Source organism: Ovis aries, chromosome 15 (genome assembly GCF_016772045.2).
Source record: "Ovis aries strain OAR_USU_Benz2616 breed Rambouillet chromosome 15, ARS-UI_Ramb_v3.0, whole genome shotgun sequence".
Classification (NCBI taxonomy): Eukaryota; Metazoa; Chordata; class Mammalia; order Artiodactyla; family Bovidae; genus Ovis; species Ovis aries.
Genome location: NC_056068.1, coordinates 39,170,061 through 39,181,353, shown reverse-complemented (window position 1 = coordinate 39,181,353; position 11,293 = coordinate 39,170,061). Strand labels below are relative to the sequence as shown.

The following is an 11,293-nucleotide window of genomic DNA, read 5'->3' as shown; positions in this document are numbered from 1 at the left end:
TGTTGCAATTAATTTTCCTGCTGAAGTTATAGTTGTTGTTACAAAGGAAACCTAAATGATCTGTCTTAATGAGACGTGAAAATGTGGAGAAGTAAACAACGCGATTTCACCTCTGAATTCTTCTTGTTGGGTTTTGGTGTAGGGAATCGCTCATTGTCCTCTTCTGCTGTTTTTGGCCTGTCTTTCTAAGCAGTGATGTAAACTCACTGAAGTTCTTTCACCCCAAACGGGTGTGGTTCCCTCTGGAACCAGAACAGTTTGGCGTCCACTTCCTGCAGCAGAGATGGTAAGAAAGTGGCTCTATGTCCCGTGGTTTCTAAACCAGCTTGAGAGAGAAACAGCCACTTTCGAGGACCTGGGGATTGTGTTGGAGAGCTTCTCAGCATTGCCAACATAAAGGATTAGCCCTGCTAGGGGTAAAACCTTGGTGATAGACCTGCCTCATACCTTAGGGGCTGGATTATAGGAAACCCTAACTTTGTATTTTGTAGAGTTCTGTACAATTTGAAATTTCTGCAGTGAATATGGAAAACAGCAAGAAACAAAGACTGACCATGTTTATTTGGAAATGGTCTCTTTATTCTTTTTTGCCTTAACAGCTGTGTGACTTTGGGGAAATTAACTAACCTCTCTGTCCTTATCTGCGAAATGAAGATAATCATATACTCCTTATAGCATTAAACACTAAAACATGTGTGTAAGTATTCATATCACAGGCACATGGTAACATTCAGTAAGCTTTTCTATTACTGTTGCTGATTTTGCCTATTACCAATGCCCAAGAACCTCTCTCTCTGAGACATAACTATCAAGTGGTTCATCATTCTTCTGATGGAAGCGAGAGTAACAGTCCTAATTAGAATATGGCATTCTATTTGGAAGACACTGAAAGATAAAAGTCAGTTCCCAGGTTTCTGTATTTCTCCAACTCTTTCCTCCAGAGAGCAGCTCAAAAGACTGCAGCGTGATTAGGCCACTTGGCTTGTGAATCTCTCTGAAGGCTCCCTTTGAATGAAGTCATACTCCTTCTTATTCTCCTGTTCCCCCATGACCTGCCCCCACCCATGTCTGTCCTGGCTCCTCCACTCTCCCACCAGTTCATTAAGCTCTGGCTCCCAGCAGGGCCTTGCATCAGCAGTGGCCTTACCCCAGCCTCCCACGTTCACTGTTCCTCAAGGTTTCAGCTTAAATGAAGGAGACTCTTTCTGGACACCCTTCCCCCTATTCTCTACCTAGCCCCCTGTGTATTTATTTCATTGTACATATCACAAACTACAGTGTTTATTTTCTTGCTTGTTGGTTTTTTTCTTTTCTGGAATGTAGGCTCCAGGAAGGCAAAGACAATGCTTGGGTTAGCACATTGTAAGTACTTGATAAATATTTGTGGAAAGAGGTATAGGAGAGAAAGGGAAGGAGGGAAGAAAGGGAGAAGAAGGAAGGAAGAGAGATGGAGAAGAAACCATAATGGAAGGGAAAGGCTAAGTACCCAAATGGGTAGGTTTTAAAAGCCTGATGCCTGGGAGAAAGTGGTGCCTATAGCGAAAACTAATAGTTTGGGAGAGAGATTAAAGTTGGAGGATAAATTGACAAGTTCAGAGTTAGGGTCAAATATGGTACATTTAAAGTGAAGGCAGGATACCTACGTGAAACATCCAGCAGGTAGATGGATGCTGTAGTGAGACTCAGGGCCCCGGCTGGAGTTGCCAGCTGGAGAGTCATGAAAATATCAGCAAATCTCACAGAATGTAAGAAACCTTTGAAGGGTAGAGAAGGAAGAGAAAAAGAGACGCTACTTCTGGGAACCCAAATCTTTAGGCTCCAGGGGTAATGTGATTGCAAAACCGAAATGTAAAGGAATTCGTGAAAAGCAGCATCAGGAGCGGCGCCAGAAGCCTAATTTGACCCAGCCTGGGAAATTTCAGCCAGCCCAGACGTGGACAGATCAGCAAACTGATGTCTCCAGGGTGTGACATCAGGGCCAAGGGTGAGAAGGAGGCTTCTGAAGAAGAGACCAACTACAGTATAACATGCCTAAGAACACACTGCTGATAGGGAAAGACTCTGCTTAGCTCTGTGGCTTGAACAATGTGGAGGTGATGGTGATGAGGACCAGCAACATTGTGGTTAATTACGTTTGTTTTTCCCTTCGGGGCTTTCTGTCTCTCTTTGTCCCCTCACAGGTTGCTAGTGGTCATTAGAGGTGCCACAGAGAGAACACAAGGGTAAGGTCTCTGGAACAAGAGGACCCTGGGTTTGTGTCACCACCAGCACCTGTGACTCTGGGAACAGTTCCTCTCTGAGCCGCAGCTTGTTCATCTTTTGGGTGAGGATGACACCTGCTTCCCAGAGTTGTTGTGAAGATATTAGAGAGCAGCTGAAAAAGGCCCTCCCTGGGCAGATGTTAATTCTCTTTCCTTCCCAAGGCCTCTCACTTTCTGCCCTTACTCATTCTGATCAGACATTGAGATTGTGGTACAATTAAGTTAGCTCTTCTAAGGATATTGGGAGTTGTGGGATTCATTTTTAAATTATTCATCCGTTCTTTCCACAAACATTTATTGAATACCTACTTGGCAACCCACTCCAGTGTTCTTGCCTGGAGAATCCCAGGGACGGTGGAGCCTGGTGAGCTGCCATCTATGGGGTTGCACAGAGCCGGACACAACTGAAGCGACTTAGCAGCAGCAGCAGCAGCAACTATGTTTCTAGCGCTGGCCTGGGTGATGGATGTGCAGGGGTGAACAAAACAGAGGCACTACGCTTCAGTTTGTTAGGGAAATCACCTTTACTGTGCTAAAGCACACACACAGAGGAGAAGACATATAAAACTGCAGTACCTATGAGAATCACCTGGACGGCTTGTTAAACCATCGGTGGCAGGAAGCTTGGGGGAGAATGGATATATGGATATGGATGGCTGAGTCACTGCTGTGCATCTGAAACAATCTAAACATTGTTAATCTGCTATACTCCAATATGAAATAAAAAGTTAAAAAAAGAAAAACCCTGTTGGACTCCACTTGCAGAGATTCTGATTCCTAAACCTGGAGTGGAGTCTAGGAAGTTACGTTTCAATCAAGTTCCCAGGTGATGCAGCAGCTGCTGGTGGCGCAACAAGCACTCTTTGGGAGCCATTGGAATAAAATATTAGAGAGGAAGGAAAACAGGATTAATAGAACATTAAGCCAGAAGAACTGGATATCTCTTATCTCTAAGATATGTTGTTCTCCTTGATGAACTAGCTGGCTAGTATTTCAGGTAAGTGCACACATTCCAGAGGAATCTGAAAGCATGGAAAACACAGCTCCCAGCTGTTGGAGCCAAGCTGCCTTGGACCCCAGTCCACCTCTTCTCTGCCCACAAACCTCTCCGTGTCCTTCAAGTCGGTCTTCAAATCAAGGCTGTTTTCTGACAGCTTTCTCATTTCCCCAGGCAGATTTTGGCCATTCCTCGCTCTCATAGCACTTAATACATCTCTCTATTATGATAACTGTCTTACAGGACTATGAATTTTTTATTGACCCATACTCCCTACAAGACCATAAATTCCTAGATAGGTGAGACTGTGTCTTGTTTTGGCATCTCACTTAACACTTAAATATATATTGTCTGCCACACCAACTGGATAAATGGATGTGTTTAAAAGTTATTAAAATGAATGTGGTGCCAGGAAAAAACGATCACAATTGATATTGTGTGTAGATACCGAGAACTGGAGAAGGCAATGGCAACCCACTCCAGTACTCTTGCCTGGGAAATCCCATGGACAGTGGAGCCTGGTAGGCTGCAGTCCACGGGGTCACGAAGAGTCGGACATGACTGAGCAACTTCAATTTCACTTTCACTTTCACTGAGAACTAGGAGCAGGTACTTTCATGTCTCACAAAGATGGGCTCAGATCTTTGCTCCATCATTAACCACATCATCTGGGATAAATCAATCATTCTGAGCCTCTGTTTTAACATTGGTAAAATAAGGTCAATAATGTTAGCATGTGAAGATTAAATGAGATAATATGCCTAAAATGTTTAGCATGGTGTTTGCACATAGAAAATATTAAATAAAATATTTTTAAAGTATTAAAGTATTTGATAAAATAAAGCAAAAAGAACAATTGAAAAATGAAACTTGATTGATCTGGGTAAAACTACCACTGTCAATTAAAGTCATTTACAATATTTGCTTAAAATCTCTATTTATTTCCAATTACTAAGCAGCAAAATACTGTTTTACTTATCACTTAATATATGTCAAATTAACTGTGATAATTATTTTTCTAACATTAAACTCCGTCCATTTGTGTTACCCTCAAGTCCAGGAGACTGAAGACTAAGGAAAAACCATTTGACAAGTCCAGTTAGGAGACGCAGCTTCAATCCCTGGGTTGGGAAAATCCCCTAGAGAAGAAAATGGCTACCCACTCCAGTATTCTTGCCTGGAAAATTCCATGGACAGAGGAGCCTGGCAGGCTATAGTGCATAGGGTCGACAGAGTCGAACGTGACTAATCACGCACACATGATATATCTACCAGATTCAAAATGATTTTAACACAAAGTAACAGAAATTCTTAAGTCTAAAGTCCTACAATTTTTTCCTCTACGTTCTGTGAAGCAAATGTTCAAATAAACACATAACTCATTTAGTATTTCCTTCCAAGGACATTTTCTTTACCAATGGATTCCCAAGCCTATTCTTTCAAACAAGTTGTTGCTGCTTTAAAGGATAAATATTTAAAAATGGGCTGCACCTTGTGAGAAGAACACTGTTCAATAAATCAGGTTCTGCATACCAAGGCAGGAGAGAGCAAGCAGGACTCTCATTGGCTGAGTCGGTCTCAAAAACAGTAATGCACAGGAAACAGATGATAGCAAATTTCAAAGCACAGCAAAAGCCTAATAAATGCTGAACATGGAAGTCACACTTCAGCTGAAAATTTGCTGAAATAGAAATAAAAACATACATTAGGCCCTTTGGGTCTTCATGTTTACAAGAAAATATAAATGATGGAGTTCTATGACAGTCAGTTTTGACTCCTTTTTTCCAGGGAGCTTTTATCTTAAGATTCAGGCAAGCTCATCTACTGTACTCCCCTCAGTGTGTTTGAATATGCACCAAGGACTTTTTTGCAAATAGAAACTTGGAGAGGGAAGCTTGGAGAGGGAGAGAACTTTTTGCTTTGCAGTTAATGGCCTCTTATTGCTTGCTTTGCAAAGAATAAGAAATCTAGAAGCATAATAGTAACTAATCAAGAAAAAAAAGTACTACTTATATATTTTTTGTTTTTCTATTCATTGTTTTGTTTTAGAGAAAATGTATTTTTCTAGTGCAACCAACTTGATAGACCCTTTGTAGATTAAGAAACAAAATGGAATGTTTGTCTACCTTTTCAAAAGACTGCGTGTGGCACCTAATACTTTACAATTTTATTTCCTAATCTCAATCCATAATTTTCAGATGTAATGAATTGCAGGTAGTCAATTATAAGGTGAGCTTTTGGAGGTCTGAAATCACTTTCTAATGGGAAAAAGTTCTTTACAATGGCTAGATTTTCACCCTAGTCCACACAAATTTAGAAGCCAGATATACTTAAAAGGACAGTAGAAATAAAAAGCACTGTGAAAGTGAAGTGTTAGTCACTCAGTTGTGTCCAGCTTTTTGTGACCCTACGGACTGTAGCCCGCCAGGCTCCTCTGTCCACAGAATTCTCCAGGCAAGAATACTGGAGTGGGCTGCCGTGCCCTTCTCCAGGAAATCTTCCCTGATCCGGGGATCAAACCCAGGTCTCCTGCATTGCAGGCAGATTCTTTAGTGTCTGAGCCACCTGCTGCTAAGTCACTTCAGTCGTGTCCGACTCTGTGCGACCCCACAGATGGCAGCCCACCAGGCTCCCCCGTCCCTGGGATTTTCCAGGCAAGAACACTGGAGTGGGTTGCCATTTCCTTCTTCAATGCATGAAAGTGAAAAGTGAAAGTGAAGTCGCTCAGTCGTTCCCGACTCTTAGTGACCCCATGGACTGCAGCCTACCAGGCTCCTCCGTCCATGGGATTTTCCAGGCAAGAGTACTGGAGTGGGGTGCCATTGCCAGGGAAGCCCAAAACATACTGCTGCTACTGCTGCTGCTCTAAATCACTTTAGTTGTGTCCGACTCTGTGCGACCCCAGAGACGGCAGCCCACCAGGCTCCCCCATCCCTGGGATTCCCCAGGCAAGAACACTGGAGTGGGTTGCCAGTTCCTTCTCCAATGCATGAAAGTGAAAAGTGAAAGGGAAGTTGCTCAGTCGTGTCCGACTCTTCGCAACCCCATGGACTGTAGCCTAGGTAGTGCAATTCAAGGGATGGAAAGAACACAGACATTGGAACCAAAGAGGCTTGAGCCCAGGTTGAATCCTAGGTCAGCTGCTTACCAGTTTTGCAATGTTGGGCAAGGAACTTCACCTTTCCTGGCCTCAGCGGCCTCACCCATAAGATGAGGATAATGCTCAGATCCCTGGGTTGCTGCTGTGAGGACGGCACATGGATTAGGAGCAGAGATTCTCAAGCCAAATACCAGTTTTGCGTTCTGGCTCTGCCATTTACCTGCTAGGAGCCTAGGACTTAACTCTCCATGCATCAATTTCCTGATTTTATAAAATGAGAAAAAGGGACTTCCCTGGTGGCCCAGTGGTTAGGAATTTGCAATGCAAGGGATGTGGGTTCCTACCCCTGGTTGGGAAGTAAGATCCTACATGCCTACATGCTGGAGCCTGGTGCCACAGCTAGAGAGCCCGTGTGCAGCAAATAGCGAATCCCTGCACCACAAGGAAAAATCTTGCATGATGCAATGAAGATCTGACACAGCCAAATAAATACAAATTTTAAAAATGTCACCTCTAGAGTTGTTTTGTGGAATGTGTTGGGTTGAGTCACTATACAGAAAGTGTTTGGAATAACACTTGGCATATGATACCCACTATGGAAGTGTTATTATTATTATGTGTGCTTTCTGCCTCTTAAATAATCATAACAAATCATCTCAAGCTAAGGAAAAAACTATAGGTAGATAATAGGGTTACTTTCCTAAGAAACTAATTTGGTTTATGGCAATTTATCACTATGTATGAAAAGAAAATTTCATCCTCCAGAATGTGCAAATGGAGAAACGGAGAAAAGAGGATTGTGTCTAGCCAAAAACCACAAGTTCGCTTGGTTTAGAAAGAATGTCGTGTTACCTATTCTTCACCAGAAGGGAAACAAGCAACAAGTCTCTGCAGTCAGACCTGGAAAGTATTGTTTTGAGAAAATGGAAAGGAGATCTCAGACATGCTTGGGCAAGGTTATCATTCCACTGCCTTTTAATTACAATTATTATACTAAAAATAGTTGCATTGTATTTCATTCATTCATCATTGTTCAATAGCCCCATTTGTGGAATATGAAAATATGTGATGCCTTGCAAATGAAGACAGCTGGATGCCCAAAACCTGGTCTGAAGTATTAAGTAGACTGAAAGTCTTAACATATTCTTTTTTTCTGCTGCTGCTGCTAAGTCACTTCAGTCGTATCCGACTCTGTGCGACCCCATAGATGGCAGCCCACCAGGCTCCCCCGTCCCTGGGATTCTCCAGGCAAGAACACTGGAGTGGGTTGTCACTTCTTTCTCCAATGCATGAAAGTGAAAAGTGAAAGGGAAGTTGCTCAGTCGTGTCCGACTCTTAGCGACCCCATGGACTGCAGCCTACCAGGCTCCTCCCTCCATCCATGGGATATTCCAGGCCATCGCAGTATAACAAAATTGTTGTTTATTAGATAGATCCTTAGTTCCTAGGACTAGGCAGGGGTGGTGGTGGGAATGTCATTTTAAAAGGTAGGTTGCCTGTTTACCCCATGGGGGCCTGCTGTGCAATGGCTGCAGACAGTAATGTAGTGTTTATGCAATAGCATAATGCAAGCAGCCAATTGCTTGTATGAGTTGCCCTAAGGAACCTTGGAGACAGCCCTTTCCAGTGGACATTCATGTCTGGCATGCTGTCCCTAGTCTAGGCTCCAGACAGATATGCGCAGTACATTTGGAAAGCCCCAGGGCACAGTGGCCAGGGTCCACATTGGCAGAGTCATAATGTCCATTGGCACCAAGTTGCAGAACAAGGAGCAGGTGACTGAGGCCCTAGGCAGGCCAAGTTCAAGTTCCCTGGCTGCCAGAAATCCACATTTCCAAGAAGTGCGGTTTTGCTAAGTTTAACGTGGATGAATTTGAAAAGTCGGGGGCAGAAAAGTAGCTTATGCCAGATGGAGAGCTGTAGGGTCAAATACATCCCCAGTTGTGCCCTGCATTCACAAAAGCCTTGATGCCGTCCCCTGCTTACTCTCACCCACCAATAAATACTACTTTCCTGTCTAAAATAAAATGAAAGTCTACTTTTTCTTACATTAAAGCTGTATGGGAGGAAGACTTTGAAATTTTGATTTTAATACTGAATTTCCATTTGGTAGGTGGAAAGGAAAAAAAAAGGGGGGGGAGGTTGCCAACTATTTAAGCTTCACCTACTTGGAAAGGTTAACTCATAAACACTGTAATGAACCAGGATTTGAGGCCAACCAACCAAGGTGCCAATATGGCATTCTGTGATGGGAGAAGAGGATAGAGGAGTAAAAGAGGTAGGGATCATATGAGAACCGCTAGCAATATAGTCACCTAGTCACCTTCATTTTCTCAAACCTGCTGTCCCCAAGAAGCAGGAAGTCAATGAGAAAAAAATATACTTCCCTCATTTGGGTCCCCTCATTTGGGACTCTCAGTCAAGGCAATGACATGGTGTGGGATACAAGGTTCTGGTATTACACTGTGGTGGTTCCTTAGCTCTGAATGTTCTTGGGCAGCAAAGTGTCTTCCCCAGAAGCAGGGCTTGAAGTTGGAGAATATTTGGAAATAAAAACAACACTAAGCACTACTAGTACACTGTTTAAGTTGTTTTGCATTCATCTTGGAACTGGAAATTCACAAGGCAGCTCTTGGTATTTCTCAGTTAATTTATGTTGAGACAAAAAGGGGTTTCAAGGCCAAAGAGCAGAGTACCTTGGAATTTTCCAGGGATCCCAGCCCAGTACGGCAAGTTATCTCAAAGGCTGCCCAATTTGAAGGTGGATAACTGGTGACTTTAACTAAGGAGACAAAACCAGAATAACATGAAGTGGTGCCAGAGAACACATAAAGTGTTCTGGGGCACTTGGCTCTCCTAGTTTCATATTAAAATTATTTTGATTATTGTAAACAACTTTGCAGAAAACTTACCCATAGCTTTATCTCTATGAATATTTACAACTTTGTCCATATGTACACATATCTTTACTTTTATTCACTCTGATATGATGGGGTTTTATTTTGGATGTGGCATTATTTTATATTTTTCTTTGACTTTTTCTGTATAGTTCTGGTCTAATATTTTATTTAACATGTTAACATATTATAACATAATATCATAACCAGTTGATAAATTATTTTTCTCAAAGGTGAATCAAACTTCTTACTCCTTATTGTCAGACTCTCTGAACATAAAAACTCCAAAGCAAACAAACAAACAAAAAAACCTGTTTCTACTATAGCTTTTGGAAAAGCTTGTTGTTTGTTTCTATTTATACCCAATGAAATATTTTATGAGAACATATTGTCAACTCACTCTTAAGTAATAAACCATAAAAATTTGATAGTGGCACATCTAAAAATGACAAATAATAGGAACAATGAATATAATTAGAGGGAAAATTAAAGATAATTTATTTGTGTATAATGCAGTGGATTTTGCTGAAGTCTGATATAACCATGCTAAAAGCCAGAACGGCCTGATTGCTCTGCGTTCTGGAATCTCATTCATTCATTCACTCATTCAACTGATATTTACACACCTACTATATGCTAGAGTTTAAGTGTGGGAGCCACAGCAGTAAAAATACCCCTTCTCTCACATATCATTGAGGGTGGTATGCAATATATAAATGAATGCATAACAGAATGTCAGATAGTAAAAAGTATTTGAAGAAAAGCCAAGAAGGGCAGAGGCCTGGAGAGTGACGAGTTTGGGAGAAATGAGGAGGGTGGTCTGGGGAGTTTTTGGATGAGGGAGCAATTGAAGGGAACAATTGAATCCCACGCGTTTCTGTGGGAGGAGGTGTCGTATATTCATGGAGGAAGAGCAGTACACTTTCACATCTCCTCATTGTTTTTTATTTACTCATCCAAACAATATTTGATTTTGTGAAGGTACTATTTTGATAGCTGTGGGAGATAGGAGAGAACCACAGAGGTGTGGTATCTGCCTCACAGAGTTTATGGGAAGACAAGACATCACAAGTGTACTAATGTTTTGAGAGAGGAAGCACAGGGTGCTTTTTATGCCTTGCAGGTCAGAGAAGGCTTCCCCGAGGAAGTGACCTTCAAACTGGAGCAGCAGGTGTGAGCCAGCTTAGCATGAACAGAGGCACTGAGAGTGAGGGAAATTTACAAGCAGAGGAGTCAGTGTACAACCTTGTTTTGCTGATAACTTTCAACTTTTGTCTCCTATCCAATCTCTCAAAGTCTAAGAAATAACATCATTTAACCATATTTCCTTGCCTCCCTCTGGCAGATGTACAAATGCACAAAGAAACGATTTGGCAGCAGATAAAGAAAAAGACTCAGCATGGGGGCAAAAATAATAATACAACTGAAACTAAATGACTCTATTGATATTCAAGATTTGAATATCTTTATTTACAGTATGTTTTATTGTCAATCAATCCTTTTGATAGCTGGAGTGCCCTTTGAAACATAGGATTGGGGTAATAAATTTTCCAAAGACCACTTATCAAGCTATAATCATTTCCTGATTTGTTTTAATTGGACTGTATATAAATTTTCTTGTATCTTTAACATAAGATTTATGACAGAGAGAGAAATAGTCACAGGAGGGGGAAAAAAAAACAAACAAACCCAAAACCTGACAAGAAAATATATGTGGTATTCATTGTCTATACCAACTGCTTCTTTGAACCCCATGGGGTAATGATGTAGGGTAAGGAAGCTGTGGGCCCATTCCATAAACCTATATTCTACAAAAACTATTAACAATAAAAGAAACTGGAGACAATGTGAAGGTTTTGCTTGTTGGTGTAGGGTGACTCCATACAATGAAATAGCCTGTAGCCATTAGGCATCATGTTGTAGAATAAGGCTTAATGACATGGCTGAATGTTCACAATAGATTCCTTTTATTTTTTAATGTTTTTGGCCACACCATGAGGCTTGTGGGATCTTAGTTCCCTGACCAGGGATGGAACCA

At 41.7% G+C, this 11,293-nt stretch overlaps 1 pseudogene; it reads left to right on the top strand.

The window, feature by feature from the left end:
• The first annotated feature begins 7,830 nt into the window (after positions 1-7,830).
• Positions 7,831-7,977, top strand: LOC114118627 (small nucleolar RNA SNORA70; annotated as a pseudogene).
• The last annotated feature ends 3,316 nt before the right edge of the window (positions 7,978-11,293 follow it).